Raw genomic sequence first — 14,238 nt, 5'->3', positions numbered from 1 at the left:
CCACGAGGAGAAATGGAGGCGTCGCATCCGGGTGCGGCGTGACGTGAGCCAGGTGTAGCCAATCCTGGCGCTGGGGGGGGCACATTTGCTGCTCGCCCTGTCACCCCTTACAAACCCGGGCTACAGCAGGCAGAGAAGTCCCCGCAGGGTCCCACTGGGGTACTGTAGTGCGCATGCTTGCGAAAGTTGGAACACTACTCGCACTTGCGCACTACGGTCTGTCTACGGCAGCCTGAGTGTACTGTCACTCAAGCTGCAGCAGGCCACTACCCCCCTTGCGCATTCCGAAATCTCCGGGTGTGTCCCGGCGGCTGACTCGCAATCCTTACAATAAATTACTCTGTACTAGTACAGAGTAATTTATTGAATGGATTGCGGTGGCGGCCGCAATGCGGGTCCATGTGGCTGGTGGGGCTACGCCCCTACGCCCCAATGGACGCACCGCTGCTGGACCAGCGCACGACTCCATATGCTCATGTGGTAAACACCGCCCCACAACACTGAGCACCACAGCACTGAGCACCACAGCACTAAACACCACAGCACTGAGTACCACCGCGGAGGTCATGGTTGGGACTCGGCTCCGGGTCCCCTGAGGGGAGGGGGACTGCCCCACAGGTCATTATGTATTCATCATAATAGCATCACCTGGGAATCCTGGGGCGCAGGGACCCCACAACCTGCTGCTCACTGAGGAAACCAGGTGCCCGAGCTGGGTGACATGTTCAGGTACATCTTAAGAAGTGTGGGGACCCTGTTCAGAACAACTTTCAGTTTATGAGCCAGTTTCAGCTCTCTCCTGCTCTCTTTGGCCAATTCACTGACCGGCACACTCGTCAAAATTCTAAATGTTTGTACATCTAATATTCACGAATGGTGATGTGTGTTTTGAATATTGTAACACAGCAGCAGCTCACTAATATTACTGCAAAGAATCTCTGTGACACGCCCCCCACTTCTCATATGTGAGATCTTGTTTTGATCTAAAATAACTTTTTTATGGATGTTGCATGAAACATAAAGATAAGATTTCTCTACAAAATGTGTCAAATATATTAAAACAAAGTTGAAGGAAAACAGTATTTAAAGCAAAAGGTTAAATAATTATTTAGGTCATCAGGGCATGACTCTCGGCAAAACAGAGCTGGCTCTGTTTCGGGCCCCGTGGCAGGATGGGACCCTCAGCCAGAGCCCACTTTGCCCATCCCTTAAACCATCTCTGGATGTGTTTACATTTCCGTACAAATACACACAATGCAGCAGGTGTTACCTCAGTTGTGATTTGAGCATCGATTTACTATCACAAACACTCCGGAAGACACAATTTGCAGCCAAACATCGCGGCAGTATGTGCCAAAAAATCCAACAAAGCATCCCACATGTTTCTCAACCCTCCCATTTTTAGGTCTCGCAAACCTAGCGCTGGAGCGTGCATGCGCTCCTCGCTCTGTGAGGCTTATTGTGATCCATACCGTTTTAGAAAGGGACTTGAAGCCCCGCCCATAATTCCTATTGGCTTGCGTTATAGAGCATGGTAATTCTTAGGTTTCTCATTGTAAAGGAGGATTCTTAGTACCTCCTGGTTACCGCCCTGTCCACTTTCGGCCCCGCCCACCCGGACTGGCTCGTTCACATGCGGAGTGATACTGCCTCCTTTAACTGGTCCTTGGTATGCACTCTTTTCCACCACACTTGACGCCGGGCACTCCGTCTTGTTAGGTTGTTCAACTGTTGTATTGTTCAACCGTTAAACACGCCGTGGTTTGTCGTGCGATTTGCTTTTGGGTCGGGTTCTGCTGTCATAGTATCAGTCATCGGGTCCGGAATAGTAGAGCCAAGTTTTTGTGAGATCTGGACCTCTTCTCCACACGCCCCAGTATATTTCCTTCCGTCATGGGGATGGCCTGCTGCTCGCCGAAGAGCCATGGCTGGTTCTTAACATATGTTAACTATATTGATTGTTTTATTTATTTCCAGTGCGTGCACACCACTGTTTGTACCTGGCGCCCACTATATTGATTGTTTTATTTATTTTCAGTGCGTGCACACCACTGGTTTTACCTGGCGCCCAGTTCATGGGCCACGCGCATACGTTTTATGTTCACACCTCCGCGCTTGTTGTTCATTTACTGATCCCGTAGCCGCACTCGAGCTTTAGCTGTAAACATTGCAAGCTAAAGTGTAGGTGCCGTGGTTGCTTAAAAAGTAAAGAAAGAGAAAAAATATATTTTTCTATTTCCTTACTTTTTACCCGCGCTTTAGCTTACAATGTTTACAGCTAAAGCACGGGTGCGGCTACAGGATCAGTAAACTAACAGGCGTGGCGTTGTGTACATAAAACGTATGGCGCTTGCTGCACTGTTGATAGCTGTGTCTCTTGGCTTTGACTGTGTATGCGTAGCTATCCATTGCCCCACTGTTCTCAAGTGTCCCAGTATCATACGTTGCACCTTCAGCCAGTCCCGTTTTTTTTAATTCAACAATAATGAGAATGATGGGATTTTTCAAACAAACTTATTTTAATAAAAACAGGTATCCCAGAATGCAGGTGCCTCACATAATTTGTGCCACTTGGTAGCCATGCAATGGACCGGTATAAATTGGATGTCAGTAAAAAATCTGTGCTGACTTTTCAGTGAAAAAAATAAAAAATGCTGGCACATGCATTTTCAGTTACTCTATTATAATTACGGGCCTACAAATCCCAGCATGCTTAGTGCTGATGGTGAAAACAAATTGATAAAAATAACACTCATAGATCTATATTTCTACTTCGAAGATGTTGCGACCATAGTTTCTGGTATTCAACATTGGCGCATTCGGCAGCTTAGTAGCATGTAATTTGTGCTATGTGTAGGCTGAAGGCAAGCTTGCGATGTGTCCTTTGAAATTTACATTAATTCAGCATACAATACAAGAAGATCTCTTGACAAAAAGGATTTGTTGTGCTGTCCCTAACTATGGAAGCAAAAAACATTTAAGATGTGCTCAGAGATGGTTGTTCCTCTACTACGAATTATGCCTTTCACAAGTGCTTAGAAGCCATGCGGTGTGCGCTATACAAACAAACAAAATGCATTGAAAGCGAGTATGAAACAAAAGTAAGCAAGATAGATTTTAGCATATACAAATTGGAGCGGTTTATTGACATAACAAGTTGTATTTCAAGAGGCAAGAGCAGCACATATTAGGAGAAATCATCTTGCACCTGTATGTTTTAATACATCGTGCATTGGGTACTGGGAGAGAGAAAGGATGTAATCCTTGGCTAATATTTGCACTAGCTCAGTCAGTTCAAATCTTTTATTCGATTAAACATTTTGTTAATCATAAAAAGTACATCATATTTTTAAACACATCGTCATTATTATTACAATACGATTTAAAAAGTATAAAAAGTATGAAAAGGGGAATACACTTGAATTCATCTACATAGTTAATACAGATTTTCAAAAATTTAGGTCTTCATTTCCAAGGCTCTACGAATTTTTAAACATGATTTCAAGAACATGGCTAAATTCTTTGCCACGTATTGTGATTCAAGCTGTTGTAATGCTAAAAACGCCGGGCGACAGATCCTCAACCCCATCTGACGCAACACTGGAAGAACCCAGCGTTTACGTGTTTCAACGTAAAAATAACAAAACAACACTACATGCATAGTTGTTTGAGAGGAGACCTTATCACATGGGCATTTTTCCAGCTCGTGAGACCAGTTTAACGTATTTGGAAAAGTGACCAGTCGAAAAAACAAATTAAAACGGAACCTGGTTAGTAGGTATTTTTCGTGATTAGATATATGATATGTAAGGTAAGGCTGTATACCTGGTGACACTTGGACCATCATGATATGAGTGTTGGATTGCTTGGGTGCATCGCCAGACAGACGAAGTTCCCTAAGATGGTTAAGACATTGACACTTAAGGGTTTTTCTGCTTATCTCGGTGATGGATGATGGCTCAATAACATATTGAATAAGGTCCAGATCTTTCAGGAAGTTGACCACATACGCCAACCATGGGATGTTTTTCCAGGATGACAACCCTAAGCATTCTAAGATCAAAGCACGAGTAAGATGGCATTCTGGCTTAGTCCAGATACGGTGCCATAGGAGTATTGGTTGACATTTGATGTAATCAGCTAGATAGTCAATCCCAAGCTCAATGTGACATCCGTATGTGGGGGCACTTTGTGGGAGGGCCAACAGATATTTAACAAAGCCATTTTGAACACTAGCTCAGTCACAAAAGAGACTGCTTGACATCCCAGCCCGAGGCAGTTCCTCCCCGTCATCAGTCGTACACAAGACTTTGCAATATAATAGGTCTCTCATTAACGAGAGTTTGAGCTATTGGCATTGTAAATGACAATGCCTTTTATTTATGTTTTGGTTTTTAAAACATAAATAAAAGGCATTGTCATTTAGAATGCAAATAGCATAACTCACGTAAATGCGAGACCTATTGCATTGCAAATGCTTGTTCTACCAGTGGGCAATATCTTGTGGCAGAGATTTTTTTTTCTTATGAACAAGTTGACTGTCAGATTGCTTTCCTTGTCTCCAGCCCCCTTGAATCCATTCCCTTTTTCTTGCCACACCTTCACCCCAAATGTATGGGTTCCCGAAATAAAGTGTTTTCATTTCCACCGATACTTTACATGCATCCACTGGTCTGTCCAGCCAGCTAACCATCCTTGCATCCTTCCAGGCCTTTGTCCGTCCCTCTGTCCATCCACACAGCCATCCAAACCACCGTGTATTCGTCTCTATGCCCATCCATCCGTCTGTCCATCCATCAATCATCCTGTTTAACTAAACCTACATGACCGGTAAGCTTAACTGTGATTAGGGTGACCAACCGTGAGGTCCGTAAATTGGACCTCACGTCCGTTGTCCGTGAGAATCCCTTTTATGGACACCTTTTGTCCGTAATTTTTGGCCTTTCAGGGAACAGAGCTGTTCCCCTGCAAGTGGCCTCAGCCCCCTGATGGGGCGCCTCGCACTCCTCCTCAGAGCACTAGATCAGGGTCACCCGCCCATTGTCATTCTGTCTGGGCTAACTGCCACATACAGAATGACAATGGGCCAGTCTGGGCTGTGAAAGCATGTGGTGGCCTCCTCCAGCCTTGGTCCAGGGCAGGGCATTCTGACACATGGAAGTGCAAAAAACGTCGTTGCTGTGGCTACCTGAGAATTCAGTTAATAAAACAAAGGCGGTGAAAGAAGTTCAAAAGAAAGGGTTACAGTTCTTTCAGAGTCTCATCATTTTAGAACGGATACATTTTCAATATTATATTCAAGGAAGCCTTGGTTGCTGCTTTTTTATTAGATGCAGCTAACAACCATTGACAAAGCCAATAGTTCTGGCTTGTTGTAGATGTAACTTTACTTGTTCTAGGTGTAACATTGTTGTATTATATACCTTGGTGCAATGACAGAAGCAACAAAAATACCAGTCTGGCGGCACATTAAACTAAGCATAGATATTTAGCTTAGGTGTTTTAAGCAAAGCCCTTAATTACATCTGTAGGAGAGTAGGGTCTGCTATCCTATGGTCACCCCAATTTTTGCTTTTTGCTTCACTGGTTTTCGACTTACTGAGGCTGTGGGCCTGCTAATCAGACCCCCAGCCTGCTGTTCTCTCTCTAAATTTATAATACATGTGCTATAGGTACATACCACAATTGGAAATGGACTCCTTGTCAGCCCCTGTACCATGCACTATAGGTGCTCAGGGCATAGGTGCCACCAAGGCCTACCAGGGGCTGAAGCATAGCTTTTGCCACCCCTGGCTGGTTCTTAAATTGACACAACTGGCTGATCACTCAGCTGGGGCAAGTGGGTGTAATCACCCCTTGCTTAGATATAGTATACCTATATCTAAACCTATATCTGGACACATATATAGCCTGTAAGCCACTCCTATGGAAGGCCTCATCAATCCTGGAGGCAGAGTGCGTGGTTTTATGTGAGATGGTGCTCTGGCATGAGCTGAGCCTGTCTGCAGCTGTCGGGAACAACTCCCTAAGCTGATCCGGGATAATGCCATACCATATACTCTTAAGCGCCTTATATTCCTCGCGGTTATATAGCAACTTTGGTTTGGCTTTATCAAAACATGTCGTGTAAGGTGTCATACGAGTTGGAATACTACCCCCTCGCCAGTTCTGGCGACGGGGGTAGCATTCCACCCTTCTAGAGGGAGAAGACATGTTACTTTACTGAAACGCGGTTGATTTAAAATGAGCCTCAGATCCACAAAATGGATGCCCCTGCCACAGACACGGGTCTGGCCTCCTGCTGCTGACCGAAACCCGGCAGAGGAGGCCTGGACAAAGAGTTTCCTGTCACAGGGCGGTGTCAAACCACCCCAGACAGGAGATAGTGGATTGGAGTAGGGAGGTTTCAATGAAACCAGACACTGCCTGGGGAGCACAAGGCTGCCCCTTGCATAATCCGGCCAAACCGGTTCTGGGGCCTTCCAGCCCCTGTCCCAGCGCGGCCAGGATCAAAGGAGAGGGGTGTAACCACCCCCTTCCTGGGTCCCACCCATAGGAGGGGACCTAGCAGGATGTCCAACCCCCGAGATTCGAATAAGAGGGGGAGCAGTCCCAATGGAACTCAGATCATCCTGAAGAAACATAAGAAACGAATTCTGGACCCTTCGACTTTCTACACGACGTGAGAAGACTGAAGAATCTCCCTTGTGGTCAAGGAGTGACCACCCTGTGCAAACAGGCACCATCCAGCCCTCGACCCTTGCTTTGTTGCAGTTTCCGCCGGAACTCGAGCGACAGAGATCGACGAGATCAAGCTTGCCTGCCTTCTACCTGCCCGATCCACAGTCCCTGCAGAGCTGAGACCCGTGGAGGCGACCGGAAGCGTGGGGCACGCCATCTTGAAAAGGCCACGAGACGCTGACCGTGCAGCCCACGAGTGATCCTCGAAGCTGTGCACCGGGGGTTGAGAAGCCCCAGCCCCGAGCTCCACTTGCACCAAAGCTCACCCCTCCACACTCGACGAGTGCTGCGTGGGGCCCTTCTGCTTGTGTGCGCTCGACGCGTTGGCCCGGTCACTTGCCAGCTGGCTTGTGGCCCCTGTGCCGACGAAACTTGAAATACGACTCGCTTTTCTGGTTGCTCCAGATCTGCACCAGCTCCTGTGAAAAGGAGCACCCACTCTGACCCTCCTGGTTCGAGTGATAAGCAATCTCCCGGTTCCGCGTGGATTGCTTTTGCCAAGTGCTGTTTGCTGCAATCTTGAAGCCGACGGTGCTGACGGCGAGAGCCTACGTGGGACAGATCGTGAACTGCTCCTGGACGTCGCAGATGCCCCAGAGCCCACGTGACAGCGGAGAGAAGCCTATCGACAACCGCCTGATTGCGCCCAACATTGCCTGGTTCCGTCCTGGTTCCACCCTGGTCACTGCTGAGTGACCCAGACTCTGTCCCCTCTGCTTTCAGGTACTTTTCTACTTCGATCCACCCTTGGATCGCACCGGACACTTCTGCTTCACAGCGCCTGCAGCTGCAACAGCTTCAAGCACCAAGAACCTGCGTGACAGAACCCGACGCCACTTCGACCCTGTGCACCCACGGCCTGTGGGTGAGGTAACATTGCAACGCCGGTGTTTATACACTGGTACACACCTCTAGGGTCTGTGTCTAAAGTTTTGTGTTCCTAGGTTCAGCGGAAGTATCTTTTAATTCACTTTAACTGACTTTTACGCACCATTGACAGTGCATTGGTGCGCGCCGCACTTTCCGTGCTGCACCCGTCTCCTGTGGGCTACTCCCGACTTCATCATTGCTAGTCCTGACTGCTCCCAGCGAATCTCTAGGCCCTAGGCCTAACCATTGTTCGATAAGTGTTCCTTATACCACTTTTTTAATATATGGTCTGAGTGGCCACCCGCCCTCATCCATAATTGTGCAACTTTATATGTGTAACAGTGCTTTTGATTTAACGCTTGTGCCCCTTTTCTCATAAAGAGTACTGGGGAGTAATTTAGAAATAAATACATATATTTTTATAATATATACTTGTGTGGTGTCCTTTCATTTGATTACAGGATTGTATGTGGTAAAACAGCTCGCTTAACACGACCTCTTAAGTTAAGCCTTTAAGGCTGCTTAGTCCATGCTACCACTAGGATAGCTTGTCTAACAAGGTTGACTTACAACCAGACATCTTTGGGGTTTGTTTGGACTGATACCCAGTGGTTCCAGAATTGGAAACACTACATATCAGGCCAACTTCTCACAACATCGAACACCCCCTTTGGAGAGACCCCCCTAGTTTTTAATCCCACTTAAAGCTCTGGAAACACCATGTCACAGACGTCTCACGTCCGGGCACTGTGCATCATGCACGGCTCATGCCTTTCACTTTTTCAGATTGCCTATGTACAGGGGCATAGTGAACCCTCCCCACCCCTTGCTTTAGTAACTACAGCGAGGGTAGAGTTCTTGATGGGTCTCTTCTGTCTGCAACTCTGCAGACAAAGGGTCAGCTCATAATTAATGTGAAAAGGTGAGTAAGTAAGTAAGGGATGGATGGCTGAATGGCTGAGTGAAATGATGGCTGGATGAGTGAAAGGGTGGATGATGGGTGAATGAATGGGTGGATGGATGAGTGAAACGATGAATGGATTGATAAGTGAAAGGGTGAATGGATGGACGGAGGTGTGAAAGGTTGGATGTAAGGCTGGATGAGTGAGTGAAAGGGTGGATAGATGAGTGAAAGGGTGGATGGATCAGTGAAATGATGGATGGATAAGTGAAAGGATGGATGAGTGATAGATTCAATGGATGGATTCATGAGTGGATGAGTAGATGGATGGGTGGGTGGATGGAATGATGGACGGCTAAGTGAAAGGGGGATGAAGAGAGAAAGAGAGGATGGGTGGATGGCTGATTGATTGGTGAATGGGTGGAAGGATGAGTGACTGGGTTGGTCAAATAGTAAGTGAAAGGATGGCTGGATAGGTGGATGGATGGATGGATGGATGAGTGAATGGATGGATGGGTGGAAGAATGGATGGATGAGTGTACAGATGGATAGGGTGAAAAGGTGAATGGATGGATAATGGGTGGATAAGTAAAAGGGTGGATCGAGGGATGGATGAGTGAAATGATGGATGGAAGGATGCGCGATGGATAGGTTTGTAAATGGTTGAATATGGACATGGATGGCACACACACATGGAAGGACATAATGAATGGTGATTACAAATTGTAAGCCCCATTATCTTAAGCAACATTTTCCATACATTGACTTTCATGTTTATATGAGTCATTGTCTCTATATAATATATGTGTGATGTAACGCACTCCGACACCCTGCCGTACATACGTCGAATGAGTAGCACTATAAAAGAAATTAAATACACATGAGAGGTCTATGTGAAGATATACTATGGCGGAACCACCTCTGATGTGTCTGTAAAACTTTCCTTTTGTCCTGAATTTTGACCTCCTGTCCTGAATTTTTGTCCTGAATTTTGACCCTTTGTCCTGAATTTTTACACTCACTGTCCTGAATTTGCACCCTTGCCAGTTGGTCACCCTAACTGTGATGCTCGTGAGCGTTTCTTTCGCACGTGTGCACATAAGAACGGCCACTCCCATTCGCAGCTCCAATAAAGTCCTTGATTAGAAGCGCTCGCTGCAGGTATTTTTGGGCTTAATTCGCTCAGTCGAGTAGAGAGCGAACACCTCCTGACATCTCGCTAATTTAGAAACAAGTAGTGAACGTGTGACTGAGGCGAAGTGTGAGAAACGGGGGAGGAGAAGCCGCAGAGAAGAGGCGGAGAGCGAGTGAAGTTAAATCTGTTTCTGGAGCCGGCGCTGGTGAAAGCTGCACTGCGGCCGGGCCGTACGGTGGAAGGGTGGAAGTGAGGCGCGTGGGACGAGGCGCCCGCAGCCAACGTGACCCTGGGTCTGTGGCAAACAGCATTCCCAGGTACTCCTCAGCGTGGGTCTCGACGAGGGGATCCGAGAGCAGCTTAATCCGCAGCGGAGGCGCCGCAGAGGGGCTTCGTCTTCATAAACCGCTTCATAGGCGCAGTGTTGAGCGTAACAACATTCGACAGAAGACGCTATCAACACTTTTTTGGGGGGAGAGTTATATAGCGCGACCTCCACCCGAAGGTATTGGAGCACCTTACATGATCACCAGTTACGTTACACAAGGACACACATATTTTTTTGGGGGGTAGACATGAGAAGGTTAAGTGGTTTGCCGAGGATCCCAGGATGCTGAGCCGAGGCAGAGGCTCAAACGGTTCCCCAGCTCCAAAGTCTGCAGCTCTGGCCATTGCACCATACCCTCTACTCTTTCAGCACCTCTGAGCTGTACGGAGTTTACAGGACGATAATTGGAAAAATAATTGGTATCTTCCGTATTGAACTTTTTTTAACATTACTCTACTTCCAGGGGAGGTTACTGTGTTCTGAAGAATTTACTGCACAGAAAAACGATATTATTAGCTCTTATATTATCTTAGTTTTCATTTTATTTTTCTCTTTTTTCTTCCTTATGGTCTAGTTCTTCCTTGTTTTATTTTTCTTCTGTTTTTTTCATCTTATTCTTTCTTCCCCTGCCCCTAGTTCCCGTTGTGCTGTCCTGGACAAGTAGTCCTCTTAACAGTTATTTATGTCACAATAATGTTATTTTAAAAAAATGGAATTACATTCTAAATAACTTCATAGCCACCACATGCACGGAACGGAGCACCCTGCACTAGTTGCCACTGCAGTTCTTAATTTGAGCCAGTGGTTGCAGGTGGGGCCCATCATGTTTGTGGACCAGCACTTATTTTTCCTCATCAGACCTTGGCCCAGAGCAAGAGAGATAAAATACAAAAGGGAAAAAGAAGGAAGATAAAGACGAAACAGCAGTGCAAAGGGAGAAAGTGGATTTGAAATGGACAAACAGGGGCAGGGAGTGCATGGTAGGGGATGGAAGAGGCTAAGTTGGAATCAAAGTGAGCAACCTTGGTATTCTGCAAAAGTATTTGTCCCTCGCCCTAATTCTTTTACAAATTTAGGATGGATGAATGGTAAAACATTGTTATAACACTGAGTAGACAGATGGTTATACCTCTACCTATAGATGGATAGATTTATTGATAGAAATATGGATAGATATATGGGCAGGCAGGCAGGCAACTAGGTAGACAAATAGCTGAAAGGATATGCTTGCTTTTTGTTGTTTTTGTCGGTATTAGACCGAATATCACCAAGCATAAGGCTGCCTCAAGTAAAAGAGCGATGGTGTCCAGCCACAAGCCTAATGCAGAAAGTTGAAGCATTCCAAAAAAGCAGCTGTGACACCCAGATCACACTGACAAGTTGGTTTAATCATAGGACCGATCGATTTTGCGTATCCACTATACCTTCCCATATTGAGAACCCGGAGGCGCGGGGGGCAAGATGGCCGCTGAAGGCTTGCAGTAAGCAGTCGCACTCCACTCCTCTCCTCCTCAACCCACAGATGAGCAGAGTGTGACTCCCCCAGGAGATGAAAGCGGATGCCTGGTCTCTGGGTCAAGTGATACAAGGCAGCAGGGCCAGACGCTGGTCAAGTATTCTGTGGCAGGGGTATATCGGGGATACTATCCAGAGTTTTCTGCTCCGAGCCCAAAGGAACCTCACTGCTGGTTTCACGCTAGCGAAGAAAGGATTCTGCAGTATGCTGCCGCGCGGTGTTAAAAGCAGCGAAGCGAAAGAAGTGGGCAAGGAGTCTACAGGCTTGAAAGAGCCGGGGAAAGAGAATGGGAAGGAAAAAAATAAGGAATGACACGAAAGCGCCGGCTGGGGTCGGGACACAGAAGGGTGCAGCCGGGAAACTCTCGAGCAGGAAAGCATGCAGCGAGGCACCGCTCACCTCGAGTACACTCCGCGATAGCGCTCTCAACAAACCCATGCCACTTAAACAAAGAACTAAAGAAAGCAGTCTGCGCCAACCCACAATGGTGGAAAGTTTCGCAAGCATACCTGCTGGAGACGCTGCAGTCGGGAGGTTGAAGCGTGGAGAGGATTCGGTGGTCTGAACGTCCTCATGGACCTCGGTTCTGACGTTGCTATGCAACCAGTGAAGGCGGCAGCGGAGCAGAGGCAGGAACCCGAGAGTAGCTCAGAGGCTCGAGCGGAGGTCCCGGCTGAAGTCAGAGATACCAGCATCACTGTGAGTACCTATGGCCCCGTGGGAAGGATCCGTGGCCCAAACAGCGGGGGAGAAGATGGAGAAGGCTCAGGTGGAGGGGCCACACTACAGTCACCGCAGATAGTAGGGCACAACGCGATTGAGAGGGCTGTAGGGGGAGAACAAGAGACTGGCGCACCGGGAGAGTGGGGAAACTGCCCGATTATGCCGAACGCAGTAGCAACCAGTGCCCCACATTTAAGCACATTCCAGGGCAACCTCAGTGTGTGGGGGGCCAGCGGTGCTGCATCACCAGACCGGTTCTTCTCAGTTAACGAAGACTCGCAATCTGTTGACGGTGAGGAAGAGTGTTCAGGGGAATTCTCGGATACAGAGAGTCGCACCTCAGCGCATAGAAGTACTAAAAAAAAAGCGATTGTCCAGGAGGAAACCCACCCCCCATAGCCCCACAGACCCCTCAAAGAAATTAGACTGGGACTATTCAGCCACATCTCAGACCTACCTGGAGCAGGATGGTGTCACTCCTCTGCCTGGAACTCAAGCCTCTCCCCACTTATCGCCCCAGCCAGTCTCTCTGGAGTTATTATTCAGTAAGTTGAAAACCATGCAGAGCGAGGCGAGAGTTGGGAGTCGGAGGGCAAGGCAAGAGTCAAGGAAAATTCAGAATACTTTGAGAAAGATGAACAAGCGGTTTGACGAGGTGGACGAGAGGGTTACCCAAGTTGAGGAAAGAACTGGGAAGCTGGAGGATGACCTTAAGAGTCTCAGGACTCTCAAACAGGATCAGCAGAAAGTGGCGGATGATGTTCTGGGGAAGCTGGAGCATTATGAAAATCGCCAGCGGGGGAATAACATTAGACTGCTGGGAGTGGCGGAGGGTTTGGAAGGGGATGACGTTAGACTCTTTGTTGTGAACCTACTAAAGGGGGCCCTTCCAGAGCTAGCGTCATGGCAATGGGATTTAGAAATCCAGAGGGCACACCGTTTCCCATTTGCGATCAGGAAAGGCCAAGTAGGGACTCAAGAGGGCAGACCAAGAGCTATCTTGATATATGTTGGCAACTTTTTGTTGAGGCAGTTAATTCTGGAAAAAGCCAAGCCAGAGTCTAAGCGCTCTTTTAGTAATATAACCTTTTTTGCCAGGTCCGACTTCTGCCACGTTACTGTTGAGCGCAGATGGAGGCTCAGACAGCTTATTACTCCCATACAGGCTCTGGGGTCGGAAGCTTATTTACTGTACCCAGCAAAACTGAAAGAGATCACTAAGGGGCTGGTGAAAATGTTCTTTTCGGAAATTAAGGCCAAGGAGTACATGGTGGATGTTAGGGGTTTTAAGGGAGGATGAGGCTCGGGAATTAGTCGGGGGTAATTTCTTCACTATACTATTTTTTATCCTGGGGTGGGTAAACTATTATTTGTTGGAAATAGTATGTGAGGGGGGAGGGGGAGGCGACAGCTGCAATTCCAAGCGTCCACACATAGGCCATGGGTGGCCTATTTGCCTGTAGGGGGGGAGGGTTAGTGAGGGTCGGTTAGAAGGTGGGAGGGAACGGGAGAGCGGGGTAAAGGGGCACACACAGCACACACGGGAGCGTCTTCAATTTAGCATCACGTATTTTGTGAATTTGGTTGGGAAGCTGGGTCATCCTTTCGTAGTTTTCTAGTGTATTGCAGAATTGCTTCTCTTAACGTCTGTGGGTTGAATGACGCACAAAAAAGGATCCGGGTTGCAGCATTTTTTAAGATAATGAAACCTGATCTGGTGTGTTTGCAGGAAACACATGTGGAGGGAGGGAAGGGTTATTTACTCGAGCAGCTAGGGTTTTCCGTTTTAGCCCACACTAAACAAGGGGTTAAGACAAGAGGGGTGGCTATTTTGGGCCAAGATAGGGATTTTATAGTGGGGAGAAAGCTCGAGGATCAATGGGGGAGGTGGGTGATCGTTGAAGTAGGATGTAAGGGGGAAAAGTTTACCTTGATTTCAGTCTATGGTTCCACAGGGGATGACCCAGATGTATTTGAATTTCTTGATTTAGAAATGGCAAATTGGCCCGAGCCAATTATTTGTT

Source organism: Lissotriton vulgaris, chromosome 12 (assembly GCF_964263255.1).
Source record: "Lissotriton vulgaris chromosome 12, aLisVul1.2, whole genome shotgun sequence".
Taxonomy (NCBI): Eukaryota; Metazoa; Chordata; class Amphibia; order Caudata; family Salamandridae; genus Lissotriton; species Lissotriton vulgaris.
Note: the sequence above shows the minus strand (reverse complement) of the source record.